Source organism: Diabrotica virgifera, chromosome 6 (assembly GCF_917563875.1).
Source record: "Diabrotica virgifera virgifera chromosome 6, PGI_DIABVI_V3a".
Classification (NCBI taxonomy): domain Eukaryota; kingdom Metazoa; phylum Arthropoda; class Insecta; order Coleoptera; family Chrysomelidae; genus Diabrotica; species Diabrotica virgifera.
Genome location: NC_065448.1, coordinates 243,874,386 through 243,895,609, shown reverse-complemented (window position 1 = coordinate 243,895,609; position 21,224 = coordinate 243,874,386). Strand labels below are relative to the sequence as shown.

The 21,224-nt window shown below is 33.2% G+C and overlaps 1 protein-coding gene across 3 annotated transcripts in view; it reads right to left on the bottom strand.

Annotated features, from left to right (window-relative positions):
• The window catches only part of LOC114336520 (ADAMTS-like protein 1), a 1,384,970-nt gene that overhangs the window by 318,270 nt on the left and 1,045,476 nt on the right, over window positions 1-21,224 (bottom strand). The window lies entirely within an intron of this gene.

Sequence of the window (21,224 nt, the reverse complement as noted above, 5' to 3'; positions counted from 1 at the left end):
CATGTCGAGTCCCACCCGTACCCTCCCTTCCACCCAACCATGAGAGCACGTTGTTCTTTTTGCTTAGGCTTTGAACTCTTTCTTAGAGTCAAACTTAGGCCGTATTGCTGTGTCAAATAGTCTAGTTCTGATTATTTCATCCCTTTTCTTTTCATCGCACACTTGTAGTACTGATCGTGTGACTTCTTTTATTGCTTTTTCGACAGCTTCCAGATTTAAACAAAGTAGATTTGAGTATGGATCAGATATATTTATACGACATATGCAGAATAGTTACTAAAGGGGAATCACCACCAGGATTTGGGGATAGAAGTCCTGGAAAGTTGAATCATGCACGGTGGGTGACAACTGCCAACCGTGTACTCCGATTCATCTAGTTCACCATCAGATCAGTTGAAAGATTTAGCCAAATATGTTGCCTTAGTTTATGCTCCAAGGTTCACTATCAAATGCAATCACAAACTGAAGGATGGTTCAAGCAGCCTTTGGAAAATGCTGGACTTTTCATTATATATGTCACACGAACAAAAGAAAGTGATTCATAAGTGCATTCAAAATAATGCATACTTAGCACACCCCGAAATATGCTTGTGGCAATGCTCTTCGATGACAGGGAACACATTCGTCAGCTTGCGATCAGACGAATATTAAAAGCCAGAAGAAAAAACGACAGAGAAAGAGTTCGACTTTTTGAAATTCCTAAAATAAATTTTTCTGCCAAAGAATACGTAGATTTAATTGAATTGCAGTTTATGGATGTAATTGAGCCCCCTGTTACCATGCATCTATCAGAAGAGGACCTCAACAGAATATTGGTTGACGGCGTGTTAGATATTCTTGCAGAAGGTGTACTGGGAAAATTACCAACACATACTCAAGCTGTCGAAAGAGCAGTAAAAGAAGTCACACGATCAGCACTACAAGTGTGCGATGAAAAGAAAAGGGATGGAATAATCAGAACTAGACTATTTGACAGAGCAATAAGGCCTAAGTTTGACTCTAAGAAAGAGTTCAAAGCCTAAGCAAAAAGAACAACGTGCTCTCATGGTTGGATGGAAGGAAGGGCACGGGTGGGACTCGACATGCAACCACCTCCTCGTGGTGGGTCCTGGGTAGTTCATTATGAAGTAGCGAAGAGTTGCATAAATGATGATATATTTTCGTCGATAAATGTACAGAAAAAAGCTGACTGTAGACTTTTCAAAACAACTAGACTTCAAATATTAGAAAAGGTAAGTGGTATAAAAATATTGTATTTAACCTTAAAATCAAGTAAATTGGTGGTTCTTGCGCACACTGAAGATGTTGCATAAGACAAATGAAACTGTTTGGGGTTATGCTATTAGTGTTAACAAACATATATAACGCTACCCGGTCATTCTATCTCATTTCTTAATGTGTACAAAATTATTTCCAAAAAGTTACTTTTTACCAAAATAACTGAAATTTTAAGTCAAATGCGCAGACTGAAGATATTTTTTTTCAGCAAAAATATTTTGCAGTTTTCATTTAGGACCCCAAATACAACTTTTAAAACCTACCCCGTTTCGATCGGATAAAAAAATATTTTTTCGGCCCACCCTAACGGCGAGATTTTCATGATGTTTTACAAAAAAAAAGAGGGCCAACTTTATTTTGAGCGTAATTCGCTTATTTTTAATGCTAAAACTTTTGTTTAAAAATTAAAACAAGGCTTTTTATAAACACTTTAAAAAAGTTTAATCGGGTTTTTCCCGAAAAGTGCTTAATTTTTCGGTGATTTCACCTTGAAATATTCGATTTGGAATTAGACGAATAAGAACGTATTTTTCATGAGCTATAACTTTGTTTTTATTTGATTGATAGACTTTACTGATACACCATTTTTTGGGGTTTTTGATAAGCTATACTTTTACTAAGGATATTTTTTTCGATGAAATATTTACTTTTTAAGTTATTTGCGAAAAACCGTCTGAAAACGTAGTTTTCTTGTCGAAAAATCAACATTTTCAATGGCACATAACTCGAAAAGTATTGACTTAATTAAAAAACTCTATAGAACAAAAGTTGCTTAAAATTAGTCAGTTTATCCATTTCCGGTTTTATCTTGAACATATGTTTCCCCCATTAGAAGGGGTGACTGTCACCCCCCCAAGTAAAAGCAACCAACGGCACAATTTCAACTTTGAAGTGAAGGATAAGTATAACCTAAATCCAAATTTTCATGCAATTCGGAGTTGCCCCTGAAAATTACACGGTATCGCCGAATTTCCCGTTCATTTACTGAGCTAAAACTCCTATCAAATATCGTCGTCGTCGCAGAAAAAGTCACTAAGTCCAAAATAACAAATCTGAGAAAACAAATATTTAGTGACTTCTGCCTGACAACAAAATGGTAATTTTGGACTTACGCATATTCAGTGATATTCTATTTAGACACAAATTAAATAAAAACCGAAATTTTTATACTATAAATCTTTCATGCCGCTGTTTTATGCATCTATTTTATAAATGTACGTAAAATTTGAGCATGCGAAGATTTAATTAGTTTTACGGTTTTATGCATCAGAAATATATTTTCATTCTGACGAATGTTATGTACTGCCTTCCATTGTGATACGTGTTTTAATTTCGCTGGCGTTGTTAAAACTATTGTTTTGCCATATTCCTAGGGACTTGTATTTTTGAATTGTTTTCTCATGGTCTGTTTTCTATAATGTTGGGTAACCCAATATATTTTAATATGTTTCAAGTCTATGTGTTCAGTTCTTAACAATAATAAGTAAAATAATAACTAAGACAATACAGTGTTGAACTATTGGTTGGTATCAGGAAAGATGCTTCCCGAGACAGAGGGTTTCCTACTTTAGCTATTCAGGATCAGGTTATTCCAACTAGAAATTACCTGAACTACATTGTCAAATATCCTCAGGTCCAAAATGACAAATGCCGATATTGATGTCAAGCCAAAGAATCCATTCAACATCTCAAATTCGGGAAATTTCTACTTCTTCTTAAGGCGCGACTCGTTAGTCTCTAACACTTGGTCGTAAGGGCTTTGTGCATTTGTACCTTACTTACTTACTCCGTGGCGTTACAACCCTTCGTGGGTTTTAGCCGACTCAAAATTCCTCTACTGTTTTCTGTCTTGAACATCTTCTTCTTCTTTTTTAGGTGCCGTGTCTGTATTCAGACGTTGGCCGTCATCATGTTTACAATTTCCTGAAATCTCTCTCTATCGGCTGCTGCGCGAAATAATTCTTCTACTGTGCAGCCACACCATTGTCTAATATTACGCAGCCATGGAAGTTTCTTTCGACCAATCCATCTCTTTCCCTCCACTTTTCCTTGTATTATAAGGCGAAGCAGATGGCATTTAGGTCCTCTAATTATATGGCCGAAGTATTCTGTTTTTCTCCTCTTTATGATGCTTATGAGCAGACGTTCCGAATTCATCATTTGAAGAACATCTTCATTGGAAGTGCGCGAAACCCACGATATCTTTAGGATTCGTCGATAGCACCACAATTCGAATGCTTCTATTTTGTTTAGCATTGTGGTTTTTAACGTCCATGTCTCACAACCATACAATAGGATAGACCACATATAACATTTCAGCACCTTCTTTCGAATATTTATCGACAGGTTTCTATTACATAAAACTGGTTTCCAGGTCATAAAAGCCTTCCGTGATATTTCGATCCTAGTTATTATCTCTTCATCAGAGTCACAATTTACATTTAACCAGCTGCCAAGGTATTTGAAATGATTTACCCGTTCTAACTCCTCTCCATCAAGAGAAAGCTGACCTTGATCTATATTAATCTTTCCAACTGCCATCCACTTTGTTTTTGAAATGTTGATTTTAAGGCCTCTCCGATAGCTTGCTTCACTGACTAGATTTAGTAGTGTCTGAAGATCTTGTAAATTTTCAGCAAGAATGGCTGTATCGTCAGCGTATCTAATATTGTTGATTACTTCTCCGCCTAGCCTTACTCCCTCTTGTCTGCCATCCAAAGCCTCCTTAAAGATTTCTTCAGAGTACAGATTAAAAAGGGTGGGTGATAAAACACAACCTTGTCGTACTCCACGTTTTATCGGCAGTTTTTCAGTACGACTGTCTAAAATTTGGATAGAGGCTACTTGATTGTAATATAAGTATTTCAGCAGTCTTATATCGTAGTGGTCAAGTCCTGCTGCCTGCAGGCAATCGAAAACTGTATCATGTTGTACTCGGTCGAATGCCTTCTCGAAGTCGATGAAACAAACATAAACGTTCTTTCGGAATTCACAACTTTTTTGTAATAGAACGCTCATACAAAATAGTGCTTCTCTAGTTCCTAGACCATTTCTAAATCCAAATTGCTTATTACCCATTCTAGTTTTGCACAGAAAGAATACTCGGTTTTGTATAATACGTAAAAGTATCTTAAGTGTGTGACTCATCAAACTGATTAGTCTAAAATCGCTGCATTTGGTGGGCCTGCTTTTCTTTGGTAATGTTATAAACAGTGACTCCAACCAATCATCTGGTATTTTTCCTTCGTTGTAAATTTTGTTAAAGAAAGTAGTCAAGTAGGTAATGTTTTCCTCATCCAAAAGTTTAAGTAGCTCAACAGGGATTTGATCTGGTCCAGGTGCTTTATTGTTTTTGGCTTGTTGTATTGCTTTTATGACTTCTGACTTCAGTATACTGGGACCTCTGTCTAATTGGTTGTCATAGGTAATATTTGGAGCATTTTCTCGAGAAGCATCGTCAAAAATGTCACTGATGTGTCTCTCCTGTTGTCTTGAACAACCTACATCCAATTCTCCACGCCCATAGTGTTCAGGTCTCCTGCTATATTATCTCGCCACCGGAGTAGAGGGCGTCCGCGTGGTCTTCTTCCTGTTGGGACTTCTACACCAGTCTTACCGTTCTTCGGTCAGAATGTCTTCTGAGGTGACCTGACCATTAGAGTCTTCTGGACTTTATTTCTATTATGATGTTGGCGTCTGGGTAAAGTTCTTCGAGCTCTTTGTTAGTTCTTATCCTATATTGTCCTCATGCTTCATCCAGCACAGGACCAAAGATCTTCCTTAGGATTTTTCTGTCCCGAGCAAGTAGTCTCTCTTCGTTTGCCTTTGTTATCGTCCACGTTTCGCTTCTATCCATCACAACGGGTCGTATGATTGTTTTATAGACTTGTATCTTCGTTAGTTGTTTCGATTTTATAAGGTTTTGGAGGGCAAAAAAAATCTGTTGCCGGCCTGTATCCTATTGTTTATTTCTTGTGATGCGTTATTGTCTTCAGTTATTGTTGTTCTAAGATACTTGAATTCTCTAACGCGCTCAAAGTTAAAGTCATCAATGGTGATGTTCTGACCGATTCTGTCTCTACTTTGGTACCGTACTTTCTTTTTTCTTTAAATTTCAATAAATTCCGTAGCCTCAACGAAGGCCAATAGTATTTTTATTGTAGTTTTAGGATCTCTTCTGGTCCAAACCTCAGTTGACCAGTGAAGTCCTACCTTACATCACCTAGCACACTGCAATGGCATAGTATGTGTATGGCAGTCTCTTCTTCCATTTCGCACTTTCTGAACCATGGTTAATTCACCTTACCTAGTTTTTATAGGTGATTTCTTAAACGGAAATATCCAGTCACAATTTCAGTGACCGGTTTGGTCTCTCGTTTATTGAGGTTCATCAAATTGTTCTGAAACTTTTTATTGATATTCTTAATTATTTATTTAGTCTGAATCTGCCCTTAAGTGACTCCATTTTTTTATGACTCCTTATCAGCCATTTCTTAACCTCGATTTTCGTAGCACCTTTAGTGATGTCACAAAAAGGTTCTGGGCCTTCAATAGTTTGTCACGATCCTTGTTTTGCCACCATATTTGCTCGTTCATTCCCATGCACTCCTCTGATTTCATCAATGCAGACCACCAAAGCAAAAACTTCACAAAGTTGCATATTGATCTAGGCTGTAAGATTTATTATAGTTGCAATGTTGCCCAAAGACTCTTGATCTAGTACCATGGGCAGTTTTAGGCAAGCCAGAGGTTTGGCGCACCCTGTATATACATATATACACGACACTGTCACTTGTACTAATGATTCTGTTGTAAAACTCCTCGCATATAATGAATATATAAATAAAAAAAATTAGCTAACAGAATAAAATTTACTGACTTTGTGTCAGCAAGCAACAGATAACTTTTTATGATCCCCTAAAATAAACGCTTGTAATAGGAAGCTGGGAAAATCCCTCAAAACAATCGGCTCTCCAAAGGGCCTTACAAAGGATTTTGCGATTGTTTTACGCCATAAATTCGGGGAACGTTTATTGTCTTTGAATTAAAATGCAAATGTCTTCTTGTGTCCGGTTTTATTCAGGCGGCCGGGTGCGGTCAGCCAACGTTGATGTCGGTCTCGGTTTTCCGTGAAGTTCACGGCTAACTACGATAAATGAGCATGAAATGTTCATTTGTTTCGGTTCAAGAACACCAGTGACGTTGGAATTTCTGCTTCTGGTACAAGTTACAAGTTAGGTAGACAACAAAGAATCAAAATGAATGGTTTTTGTCGTAATTCGGGAAATTGTTTTTGTTTACGTTTGTAAATACAAAAAATAACGTGAAAACAGAGAATAACGTAGAAATTAAGCGTGAAATTAATATAAAATACACAGTATACCAACTATTAAAAGTACATTAACCCTCAGAAGTAACCGGACACTAAATTTATATTAAGTAAAGCAAAAAATATTGGAAAAACTTCAATTACAATATACTGTTTTTATTGTATGTTCAATAACAAACCATAAAACAAAAAACAAATTCCAAGATATTGACTAATGTGACAACAAATAAAAATTTATATTTTTTTTATTTCGAAATAAGATATTTTCAAATCAAAATCATAAAATATTTCTAAAATATGGGTACTAAAATCGAGTATTTTCACCCAGATGTCGAATAATAGCTCTCATTTTTCTGACAGACTGGATCAAAGCATCAATGCAGTTTTGCGGTATTTGTTCTCACTTGTTTATTAGTGCCTGTTCAAACGCTACCGCTTTTTAAAATTTACCATAATTGTGCCTAACTACCATTTCCAAGTTCTCCCTCACAAAAATGGTTTATAGGATTAAGGTCTGGGATTCTAGGAGACCACTCTAGTAACTGTAAATTTGTAACGTATTGCATTTATGTCCTGGCATAACCACCTTTACTTAACAAGCCATGAAGTTGAAACTTGGCAACATCTATTGGTAGACCGATTAATTCTGACAGTTCTCATTTGTTTTTAAATAATTTTCACTGTATTTACAGAGAAACTGAAATATTTTACAATATTTCGTGCTCCAAATTATAAAGAACATTAAAAGGTATGTTATTAAGATGATTTTAGTTCAATATAATATATTTTTATATAAACTTGCGTGCATATAGAAATCCGTCCAGTTAAAAATTTTGTCATTTTTAATGTCTCATATTTCCTAAACCTGTTGGCAGATTTAAGTGATTTTTATAACATGTTATAGCCTAATTCTTTAACAATACCGCTGTAATAATATTGTTGGTAAACAGTTAAATTTTTATGGTGTACCGGGCATTTAAAAAATACTGAAATTTAAACCAAACTATAGACTCCGGTTTTCTTAACATTCTGTTTTTTTGATTAATTTGCTTATGTTTAACAACTAGATTTGTTCTTTATCAATTCAGGGTGTTTCTAAATAAGTGCGACAAACTTTAAGGGGAAAGCAACAAAATGAAAAATTTTGACGCCTGTACTTTAAAAGTAATCATTTTTTTCGAATTCTGAGAAAACTGATAAGTATTTTTGAAAAATTTAAACGCAGAATAAAATATTACTTTATTACCGAGGGCCAAAAGTCCCTTAGAATGAATAAAACGTTTTTTTTAATAACATATTTGAAACTAAAAATCACACTAAATTTTCTTAGTTTTTCATCCCTGTAACTTATTAACCCATCAAAGACTGGCGTTGCCATATGGCAACGCAAAACACTGTTTAAAATATTAATTTTTACACGAAAAGTTGAGACCGAAAAACACAGAATTTGCTACTAGTTATTATGTTAACGTTATTAGATTGTTTGTCTAATTTAGGGTGTCACTAAAACGAAAATTAATTTGTCAAATCAGTTGTTTGTGAGAGCTTTTGTGAAATTGTTACTTCAAGATGGACGTCAGATTTGCGTAAGTAAAATAATAATACTAAAAATTCGTATACGTGTTTGAAATTAATAAAATATAAAGTCAAAATAACGTGTTTAAAATACTCAATATTGTGAGACCAATTCTTTTAGTTTTTATTTGTTATATTATATCCCAAATATGAGTGTTGCCATACGGCAACGCTAGGACGCGCTATTACCGACTTTTATAATATACTGTTTTTTTTTAGAAACGGATTAACACTTGAAGAGGCATTAGAAATTACGTACGATGATGACATAGAAGTGGTCGAAATCTACATTGAGCCTACAGAGGGTGAGCTGGCAGCTGAAGACTCAGGCGAGGAAGATGGTAATGGACGGTGGTCGATAATTTGTCAAAAGATCAACTTCGCTCACAGGCCGAGGTTGTTCTTTCTAACAAGAATAACACAGAAGAAGAGCGACTGGGGAGCAAAGATGGTCCATTTGAGGAAATAGATTTTGAAAGTGTTGGGGATGAAGAATATTTAAAAGTTGATTTGACAAAAGTCATTTGAGTTCGTGGCGATATTGAAGCAACAAGCAAACATTTTCCACAACCTACTTGGGTTGTGGAAGGTGTAACTCAAAGGTGGGCTGATAACACCATAGTGACCGTCGCATCAACCTCATATGGGGTTTCACCTGTGAATGAAGTAAAACGCTATTCCCAGGTCGATAAAAAGAACGTACACATAGACAAACCTCAATTTATTGCGAAATATAATTCTGCAATGGGAGGCACTGATCTTATGAACCAAAACATATCCAGATATCGTATAGGAATCCGTAAAAAAAACGGTGATGGTGCTTTTTTACTTGGCTAATTGACTGTTCAGTGCAAAGCAGTTGGAATTTAAAAAGAAAAAAGGCTTACTATGACGCAGCTTTAGCTCAAGCGAGATATTATGAAAACATTTGTCACGGGTACAGAATCCGGCAAACCAAGGGGGTCGCCAGAGTTTCCGGTGACGTGCGTTTTGACAATATAGGACATTTCTTAACAAACACCCCTGATAGAAAAAAAAAGAGATGTGCAGCTGAAAACTGCAAATCCATCATGTGCAAAATGTGTACTAAATGGAAAGTTGAAGTATGTATAAGTAGGAACGTTCATTTTCACACACGATTTTAATTTAATATTCACTTGATGGGTTAAAATAAACATAGAAGTTTTCAGGGACTTTGGGTCTTTGGTCCTAACGTAATCTTTCACTCTGCGTTTAAATTTTTGGAAAATACTTATTAGTTTTCTTAGGATTCGAAAAAAATGAATCCCGTTTATATTCTGGTTATTGGTTTTTTTTTGTATGATAAACGTTACTTACAAGAAATTACTTTTAATATTATTTTGTACAAACTTCCAATTAATAATATTTTCTTGTTCGACTCAAAAAATACTATAAATTTTACCAGAATTTGTACTTTAAAATCGTAGTTACGAAAGCGGTAGTCCGAAAGTCAGACTACGGACGTCATCAATTGCGACGTTGCCTTTTCTCTTCATGGCTTGTAAAGTAAAGGTGGCTATGGTCCTGGCTATATGCGGCTGAGCATTATCCTGCATTAAGAGAAAATGTTCACCTTCAAAATGCATATATCATAAGAAAACACATGTTCTTTTTCCCATTTATCTATTAGCATGTCTGACTAGACACCCTTAAGCTATTAACAAATTTTCAGCTTGCTATTAATCAACTTTTTTTTCATACGCGGGATCCAGACCTATTAGTTGATCCAATGTATTACGTTTATTGAATGGATGAACATCTATTTATTAATATTACGAATATTACTTTATTGATATTACGAACACTGTTCACTGAATGTCGGTAAAGTTAGCAGCATCATTTTATAAGACCGAATTTCGACTAAGACTATAATTTATTGCTAATGTATTGCTAATTTATTACCGAAAGCAAAAATTTATTGCTGTAGCTGTTTCCGAGAAACAGTGGGTGCTGCTAACTTTACGGTAAAGCTAGCAGCACCCACCCTATATCTCGACAATGAAAAGGAGTACAGGGCTCATTTTAACGACATATTTTATTTGATGAAAGGGTTGCCAATGCGAGTCCATTATACAATTGGATATGGTAATTGAGTCAATACTCGCAATCTTTAGTTTGTATTTTTTATTAGTTGTTATGTAATCATGGGGCAACCGGTTTCGAGTCTTACAATATATGACTCATCATCAGGCCCAGTACAAAAAGTCTTCTCTATACAAACTACAAGCTAAAAAACACAAAACGAGAGACATGTACACATATATATAAAACATGAAAAACAACTTTGTCTTGGTTTCAATCACATAAAATAAAGCCAAGCAACTGTTTAGTATTGAACTCAACAGTCCATATCATGTAAAATGAGACATTATATCATTGGGAGCGACCAATCTGATGAAAAGTGCTTGGTATATAATTTGATATATATACTACCATCAATCCTTAACTAGTCAAGGGTCGATGGAGTCCTGGTAAGATAGTATGCGATCAAAAGACATAATACAAACTTTCTTTAGTAAACGGTATCTACTTACATAACAGCCATAGAAACTGTTCCACAGCTAAAGATGTACCTGGAAGTCACCAGCCCCATAAGAAGAGTTGACCAGCCCTTAGTCTCTTAAATTGTTAGTTAAGTGCAATTTGGAACCGTACAAGAAATTTTTTTACTGTGTTCCCAGTGGTGTGTGTTATTTCTCTTAAAAAAGAGAAAAGATTCTTTACGAGAAATAACACACACCACTGGGAACACAGTAAAAAAATTTCTTGTACGGTTCCAAATTGCACTTAACTAACAATTTAAGAGACTAAGGGCTGGTCAACTCTTCTTATGGGGCTGGTGACTTCCAGGTACATCTTTAGCTGTGGAACAGTTTCTATGGCTGTTATGTAAGTAGATACCGTTTACTAAAGAAAGTATGTATTATGTCTTTTGATCGCATACTATCTTACCAGGACTCCATCGACCCTTGACTAGTTAAGGATTGATGGTAGTATATATATCAAATTATATACCAAGCACTTTTCATCAGATTGGTCGCTCCCAATGATATAATGTCTCATTTTACACGATATGGACTGTTGAGTTCAATACTAAACAGTTGCTTGGCTTTATTTTATGTGATTGAAACCAAGACAAAGTTGTTTTTCATGTTTTATATATATGTGTACATGTCTCTCGTTTTGTGTTTTTTAGCTTGTAGTTTGTATAGAGAAGACTTTTTGTACTGGGCCTGATGATGAGTCATATATTGTAAGACTCGAAACCGGTTGCCCCATGATTACATAACAACTAATAAAAAATACAAACTAAAGATTGCGAGTATTGACTCAATTACCATATCCAATTGTATAGTATTTTTACTACAAAAACGTTATTACGTAGGTCAAAATTTTTGACGTAAGAGAACTGTCAAAACATTAGAATGTGACTTTTCTTTATTGCCATGTTTATAATAAACATGGCAATAATGAAAAGTCACATTCTAATGTTTTGACAGTTCTCTTACGTCAAAAATTTTGACCTACGTAATAACGTTTTTGTAGTAAAAATACTATACATATTTTATTGCTAATTAATTGCTCTTGATTGATATATTAACCAATCCCAAAAAACTACCCCATCATCCCCTAGCGCAAAACTCACCCCCGAAAAAATGATGAAAGTAGAAAATTCAACCCCAAGGAATTAATTACTAATTTACTGCTAATTTATTATGAAAAGAAATAATTTATTGCTGCAGCCGTTTCCGAGAAACAGTGGGGCAGCTAGCTTTACCGTAAAGCAAGGCGCAGAACGAATAGCAAGGATCAAGTGGTAATGGGTCGGACGTGTTGCCCGAGATAATCCCGAAAAATGGACACAGAGACTAACAAACTGGAGACCAAGAGAGAACAGGCGAGGAGTAGACAGACCGCAGAAGAGATGGGCAGATGATATCAAACAAGTCGCGGGCAAGCAGCGGATGAGAATTAGGCTATTGATAATGTTCAAAATAAGAGAGCTAAAAGGAACTACAACGTTAACGGGATTTTATTGTCTCATATGGTCAATGGATCTCTAAATTTGAAAAAACCGCTGAGTGCTACCATTTAAATGGGTGCATTTTTGAGAAAGGGGTGAATTAGTCCCTAGGCACAGGGTGCATTAGGGTAAGTTCTATGCAATTTTGGTACAAATATGTCTACAGAAAAATTGTTCCAGATTAAATTTACTATCGAAGCGTCACCTCTTAAAGTAAAAAATATTTTATTTTACAGAAATATATTCAAATGAAAAGCAAGGAAAAAACACGAAAGGCAGCAATTTTGTTTTTTGCCCCATAACTTTTTTCCACGGGGATATAGGTATAGGCATTACTTTAGTGAAAAATAACTTTTATTCTTCCTCTTTAAAATAAAGCTTGGTAAAAGTCTCTGTGATTTATAGTTTCTGAAATAGGATTTTTCAAAATTCGCCGCTCAGATCATTTTTGGGACATTTTCCCCATTATTTCGGAAACATTGTTCTGTATCTTTTTTCTACGCATTTCTAGGTATATGCAATGGTACATTTAGTAGAAAGAGAAGTCAATTATCTTTAAAATGGTCTATTGTATAAGGTTACACGACTCTTTATAAGCAAGCTATGCTTTTTCAAGGTTTTATACTTTTAATAATTTTTGATATTTTTAATGATTATTTTTTAAATTTCTCATTGTGAATATTTTCCTTGTAAATTTAGGTATGTACATTGTAAAGCTTGTTTTCTTTGCATTAAAATGGTGTATTGTAAAAAATTCTAGGACTATTTTAAACAAGATCTTCGTAGAATATCCAAGGGTATCCGTAATTAGAGAAAATTTTTAAATTTTTTTTATTTTTTTCAATTAGAAGAATGTAATTGTATATTATAACATAGTTTTTAATTCCAAATAACTTTTCTTAATAACACTTTTCGATATTGTGAAATATAAAGGTACTTTACTCTTGAGCGAAATTCATATTTTTTAATATACCTCGTACTCTATTGAAACAATTTTATATCTGATGATTGCATCTTAGGTTTTATACTATGCAAAGTATTTTATAAACAATATTTTTTTTATAAAGTTAATAATAAAAAAGTTTTCCATGTGGTTTCAACTTAGTAGGACTCCTTGCATGTGTATATGTCACATTTTGAAAAAGCATATCTTGTTTAAAAATAGTCCTAGAATTTTTTACGATACACCATTTCAAAAGTAAAGAAAATAAGCTTTCTTTTTTATTGTACAATGTATATACTTAAATATACCATAAAAAACGTTATAATAAGAAATTTAGAAATAATCGTAAAATATATCAAAAATCATTAAAAGTATAAAACTTTGAACAACCATATCTTGCTTAAAGATAGCCATACAGCCTTCTATAGGAGATCATTTTAAGGGCAATTAACTTTTCTTCGTATTAAATGTAACAATGCATATACCTAAAGCTACGTAGAACAAAGTTACAAAACAATGTTTGAGAAGTAACAAGCAAAATGGGCCAAAATCGCTGTGAGTGGCAAATTTTGAAAAATCATATTTTGGAAAATATAAATCATAGAGACTTTTACAAAACGCCATTTTAAAGAGAAAGGATGAAAAATTTTTTTTGGTAAAGCAATGCCTATATCCACATCCCCGTGGAAAAAAGTTATGGGGCAAAAAACAAAATTGCTATTTGTTGTGTTTTTTTCTTGCTTTTCTTTTGAATATATTTTTGTAAAAAAAAGTATTTTTGACTTTAAAAGGTGATGCCTCGATAGTAAATTTAACCTGGAACAATTTTCCTGTAGACATGTTTGTACCAACAGTGTATAGACCTCACCCTAATTCGCTCTGTGCCTAGGGACTAATTCACCCCATTCTCAAAAACGCACCCCTTTAAATGGTAGCACTCCACGGGTTTTTATTATTTAGAGGTCCATTGACCATATGAAACAATAAAACCCCGTTAACGTTGTAGTTCCTTTCCAAAATACATAATCAATAGCCTAAATTGCCAAGAGTAGAAATCGATGGAAGCCAATGGAAGAGGCCTATGTCCAGCAGTGGACGAACACAGGCTGAAGAAAAAGAAGAAGAAGAATGATCATGATTACATACTATCCTTATTATTCGTTATAATTTATCTGAAGAGTTCTACAGAACTGGATTTACACCAGTCCCTTACATTCTTCAACCATGACACTCTACTTCTTCCTATACTCCTTCCTCCTCTCATCTTTCTCTGTATTATCAGTCAGCATTTCATAATGCTGTCCCATCATTACGTGCCCAAGATATTGTAATTTTTTTTATTTTTATTGCGTTTATTATTTCGTATTATTTGCCAATCTCTCGCAATACTTCCCTGTTCGCTTTCTTCTGTGCCTATACTATGCTAATAGTCTAAGATAAAATATATTATGTTAAGGTCAATTTGCACCGATCTGTTTAATAGATAAAAATGATTGGATATGTAATTTAGCATGTTAACAATTACAAAAAACAAGGGTTGCCCGATCTAATCTTGTTCTAACTATAATTAATTAATAATTAAAAAATGACATTTTTTTATAAATAAAAAAAATTCGACCCGGTCAGATATTACTTCAGATTTTTTAGGTCATTCTAAACAAAAAAGACTTTTATAATTTTTCTCTAAAGTTGGTCGATTTCTAGTTATAAACAATTTAAAAGTGGAAAAAGAACGAAAGATGACGATTTTCAAGGCTCAAAAACATAAGCATAAAATAATATTTTTGAAATTACGAAGTACTTTATTTCAAGTTCAAATCTTATTCTATCAGTTCTTGATAAGTCTTTTGGACGTAATTCAGTTTGAAATATTGTGTTTTAGTTACTAATGCCTGTTTTCCCATAAGAAACTTTCCTCATTAACAATTAAAAAAAGAATATGTGTGTACTTTGTACGCACGTAAGAAGTTATACTTCTATTACATATTATGTGATTTTAACGAAATTGATATATATATATATATATATATATATATATATATATATATATATATATATATATATATATATATATATATATAAACAGTTGGTTTTTAATTCCTGGGTTTGCGGTCTGTTATAAATAAAACACTTGATTTTGCTTAGACGTTTCGGCTCTTTGCCATTTTCAATAAGCACTTTTAATTATTAAACATTACACTGTTAACAAACATATTTTATATACAATACACGTAATATTTTGAAAATTTAAAAAAATGCACATCGTGTTTCTCTAAGATGTTATGAGAGAATGCCAGACATGGGCATTGGGCATATGGTAAAAGCACTTCACAACGGTTTTGGATGGTGGTCGTAAAACCAAAACGATAATATACAGGAGATCAAGTTACATAATATACGAAAGAAATAAATCTGACTAATGTTTAACTTTTAATAATGGGAGCAAGATTTTTTGTAGTTGTGATCTGAGTATGTAACTCGAAATATGAATACTGAGGTGCGTATTTTTTTTTGTATTTTATATGGAACAGAGGCTTGAACGCTAAAACAAGGATATTCATTAATGATAGAACATTATAATAGAACAGAGTATTTGATATGTGGGCATATAGAAGATTTTTAAAAATAACCTTGGTTCAAAAGATTAAGAGACAACCACGTTTTGTAACCGAATGAAATAAAGAAAAATGAGATATTAAATACAATTAAAATAAGAAATTTACATTATTTGGAAACATGTTATGAGAAATGAGATATGTGTTTATGTAGATCGTTATATAGGAAAAGATACTGGACAGAAGAAGCTTAGGACGCTGACATATATCCTGGCTAAACAAAATTGATGTAATGATACAAACTGCAACTCTGTGGAGTTGCTATAAGAGGTAGCACGTAACAAAAAAAAAAATAAATAAATAAAAATGCCGTATTTAAAGTGTTTACCAATGGTGTGCTTACAACCACACTTAATTTATCAAATTGTGATATATATTGGAGAGATCTTTAATATCAGTTTTATTATTGATACAATTTTGGTCTTTCTTTATGTGGATCATCTCCAATATACATCTTTTGTTATAATTTTGCTCTTTTTCCAGAATCTGTACATTTTCAAAATCAAAACTATGGTTATTTTCTACTGAATGTTTGGCTAAGGCTGTGGTAGTTATTTTGTTTGTTTGTACACTATGTTTGTGTGCAACAATCCTTCTGTGTAGATATTGATGTGTTTGCCCAATATATGTTGAATTGCAGTCTTTACAATTTACTTTATACACAACATCCGACTGCTGATCTTTAGTAACTTTGGGTTTAAATTTTGAGAAATATTTTCCGGATGTTTTAGATGATTTATGTCCAACGTTGATGTCATATCTTGCCAACATTTTCGAGATTTGTTCGGAGAATCCATTAATGTATGGTAGGGATATGTAGTGTTTGTTTGGATTGGTGACATTACTATTATTATTGTTAGGTATGGTTTGAGTTTGTTTTAGATTGGCATTGGAGTTAGATTGATTTTTGATAATGTGAATTCTTTTTTGAATTAGACGGTTGTAAAAATCTGGTGGATAATTATTTTTTTCTAAAATGTCAGTAACTTTTCTCAGATTTTCAGAATGATATTGTGGGCTAGATAGTTTAATTGCTCTGTCTGTAAGACTGAAAATAACACTTCGTTTGTGACTTACAGGTGCGTTGGTGTTGAAATTTAAATATCTTCCGGACCAGACATCTTTTGTAAACCAGTTTGTAGTTATCAGTCGGTTACTGTTGTTATACTCTAAACTTATATCAAGAAAGTTAATTTTGTTGTTTTCCTCTAATTCGGATGTAAACTGAATTTTGTTATGAAAGCTGTTAAACATGTGGAGAGTATAATCGATTTCATGCTCCGGAAGGTATAGTAGGATGTCATCGATATATATCACAATTTGATAAATTAAGTGTGGTTGTAAGCACACCATTGGTAAACACTTTAAATACGGCATTTTTATTTATTTTTTTTTTTTGTTACGTGCTACCTCTTATAGCAACTCCACAGAGTTGCAGTTTGTATCATTACATCAATTTTGTTTAGCCAGGATATATGTCAGCGTCCTAAGCTTCTTCTGTCCAGTATCTTTTCCTATATAACGATCTACATAAACACATATCTCATTTCTCATAACATGTTTCCAAATAATGTAAATTTCTTATTTTAATTGTATTTAATATCTCATTTTTCTTTATTTCATTCGGTTACAAAACGTGGTTGTCTCTTAATCTTTTGAACCAAGGTTATTTTTAAAAATCTTCTATATGCCCACATATCAAATACTCTGTTCTATTATAATGTTCTATCATTAATGAATATCCTTGTTTTAGCGTTCAAGCCTCTGTTCCATATAAAATACAAAAAAAAATACGCACCTCAGTATTCATATTTCGAGTTACATACTCAGATCACAACTACAAAAAATCTTGCTCCCATTATTAAAAGTTAAACATTAGTCAGATTTATTTCTTTCGTATATTATGTAACTTGATCTCCTGTATATTATCGTTTTGGTTTTACGACCACCATCCAAAACCGTTGTGAAGTGCTTTTACCATATGCCCAATGCCCATGCCTGGCATTCTCTCATAACATCTTAGAGAAACACGATGTGCATTTTTTTAAATTTTCAAAATATTACGTGTATTGTATATAAAATATGTTTGTTAACAGTGTAATGTTTAATAATTAAAAGTGCATATTGAAAATGGCAAAGAGCCGAAACGTCTAAGCAAAATCAAGTGTTTTATTTATAACAGACCGCAAACCCAGGAATTAAAAACCAACTGTTTAAAAATTCACGGTCAGGAAATAAGCAATATATATATATATATGTATATATATATATATATATATATATATATATATATATATATATATATATATATATATATATATATATAAAGGGTTGTCTACAGCTAATGCCGTTTCCCTTCCGTCAGCTAGGACTTCCATTTTTTTCGATCTTCCCAGTCTCCGTCTTCCAATCCTTTCTTAGACATGGCTTCGTCGACTTCATTTTTCCAAGATCTTCTAGGTCGTCCTCTTCTTCTCGTTCCTCTTGGGCTCCATTCTGCAACCTTGTTTATCCAAGTGTTTTCTGCTCTGCGTACGTGGCCGTACCATTTCAGTCTTCTCTCGTCTATATATTGCAGGGCATGTTTTTCCACTTGCATTCTTCTCCTTATCTCCTCATTTGTTATTCTGTCTCTTCTGGTGAGACCACAGCATCTTCTCCAGTATTCCATTTCGGTTGCCAGAATGCTTTTTTGGGTTTTTTTGTTTATGACCCAAATTTCTGCGGCATATGTCATGATGCTTCTTACTATTGTTTGGTATATCATTCTTTTTGTTTTTCCCTTGATGTTTTTATTCCAGATTACATTATGGAGTTGTCTGATGCAAGACCTTGTTTGTCCCAATCTACTTTTTATTTCTGCTTCTGTTGTTCCGCTTTTCGACATTATAAAGCCCAGATATTTAAAATTCTTCGTTCCTTTTATTTCAACTTGTTCTTCTACTTCTAAGTTTTTTACGTCTTCTTCCGATATTACTAAGTATTCCGTTTTCTTCATATTTATTTCCAGGCCCACCTTTTTGTATTCCTCTTTTAGTTTTCTTACCATGTAACTGATATCCTCTTCATCTTGAGCCATCACCATCTGATCGTCTGCGAAACACAATGTGTAGAGATAATCGTCCCTTATCGGTATTCCCATACCCCTACACTTTGTCTTCCAAGTTGTTAGTGCGTGTTCTAAAAATATTTTAAATAGAGTCGGTGACGTTGGGCATCCCTGTAGTAATCCTTTTGTTGTTTTGAAGTTAGCAACTACCTTGTTTCCGATTTTTATATTTACTTCATTTCCACTGTACATGTTTTTGATTGCTTGTGTTAGGTTAGGTGGTATCCCTATTTTAGTCATTGCTTTGTACAGTTCTTTCCTTGGCACGGTGTCGTATGCCTTCCTAAGGTCTATAAACGCCATGTGTACATCTTTGTTCTTAGCTCTTTTTTTCTCTATTGTCTGTTGTATTGTATGGATATGATCTAGACATGATTTCCCTGCTGTAAAACCTGCTTGTTCTTATCCGATTTTACCTTCTATATTTTTCTCTATTTTGTTCCTGAGGATCCTGCCATACAGTCTTCCCATTTTAGCGATGACGCTTATCCCCCTGTAATTTTCGCAATCTTTTCTGTTACCTTTTTTGTATATCGATGTTATGTAGGCTTCCTGCCATTGTTTAGGGATGTCCTCTCCATTTATTGCTCTTTCCATGATTCGGCATATCATTCTTCTTAATTTCTGTGTTCCGTATTTGATTAGTTCCGCCACAATTCCTCCTGGTCCTCCAGCTTTTTTGTTCTTCATGGAATTTATTGCTTCTTTCATTTCTTTGTCTGTTATGACTATTTTTTCTTCCACTGTGGTCATTATTTTTTGTTCGAAATTGATATAATGTAGTTTAAACCGTTTATTTATATTTTATTTAAATATTAAACTAATTTTAATACTTACTACTTTCCAAAAATTTTTATTAAGACAATACCAAAAATTTAAAAAAATAAAAGAATAAAACGCACACAAACACATTGAAAAATGCCACAAAGAAAAAATGATTTCTGAACGATAATAATTGTTGGCAAAAATTTTAAATACGCATTTTCTGAAAAAAAAAATTATATAATAAATATACTTACAATCATAAAATGCATAAAAAAATAAAAAAATAAAAACTTGCATCGGGATTCGAACCCGCGAATTTGGGGACGCTTTGATTCGTAATCGAAGCCTAGACTCACTCATCCAATTACTCATTATTTGTCATGCGGAAAAATAGGTCAACTGAACGTTTTACTGTTTGACAGTAATTCTGAATTTAAATCAAATTATGTAGTTTGATTTTTGTGGAAGAAAATATTAAAATATAACAAAACAGTAAGAAAACAATATATTAGATGAAGATTGGTAGAACTTTTGTTGGTAATCAAATTAAGCATGTAAATCAGAGCATTACATACCTACTAGATAAATAAATCTACGCCAAAAAATCATAATTTAAAAATAAAAATCGGACCTAATTTCGGATTTCTCTCTAAAATCCCCATTCTAGAGAAAATAAATTTATTCCAACCTAATCCAAATGTATAATTACAATATGATTATAATAAAAACTACTTACCAAATTAGAATGAGTCCTTGTCCAAAATAGTCCAAAAGTCCAAAAATATATATGAAAACTATTTAAAAAGGCAGTATAAGTATTAACTAACTTTTGTTTGTTGTTTCTTTTCACACAAATTTCAAAACGCAACAACCATAAATAATCAAACCACAGCTTTGCCACATCCTACATATTGAATAATTTTTGACATGTCATTTGAACATCCAATCAGAACAAAGTTAAAATGCGCATGCGCCGGGATCGTAGGTTTTAACATATAAAAATTCACCCTCATATCGAGCGTAAAGAAGTATAACTTCAAAAATATGTTTTAGAATAAAACATGACAAAAATTCTTATCGAGACCCGATAGAAAAAGGTTTGAACTTGAATTTATGTACTTGACGATTAAAAATATGATGTTTTTTACTTATGTTTTTGAGCCTTGAAAATTGTCATCTTTCGTTCTTTTTTCAGTTTTAAATTGTTTATAACTCAAAAACGATCAACTTTAGAGAAAAAATACAAAAGACCTTTTTTGTTTAGAATGATCCAAAAAATCTAAAATAATATCTGCCTGGGTCGAAAATTTTATTTTCAAATTCATAAAAAAATGTAATTTTTTAATAATTATTAATTAATTATAGTTGGAACAAGATTAGATCGGGCAACCCTTGTTTTTTGTAAATGTTAACATGCTAAATTACATATCCAATAATTTTTATCCATTAAACAGATCGGTGAAAATCGACCTTATATCGAATTCTTCTGTAACACTGACAAATGACTGTAACTTATTTATGTGTTCTTGTTTGAATGTCCAGATTTCAAGTCCATATCACTATTA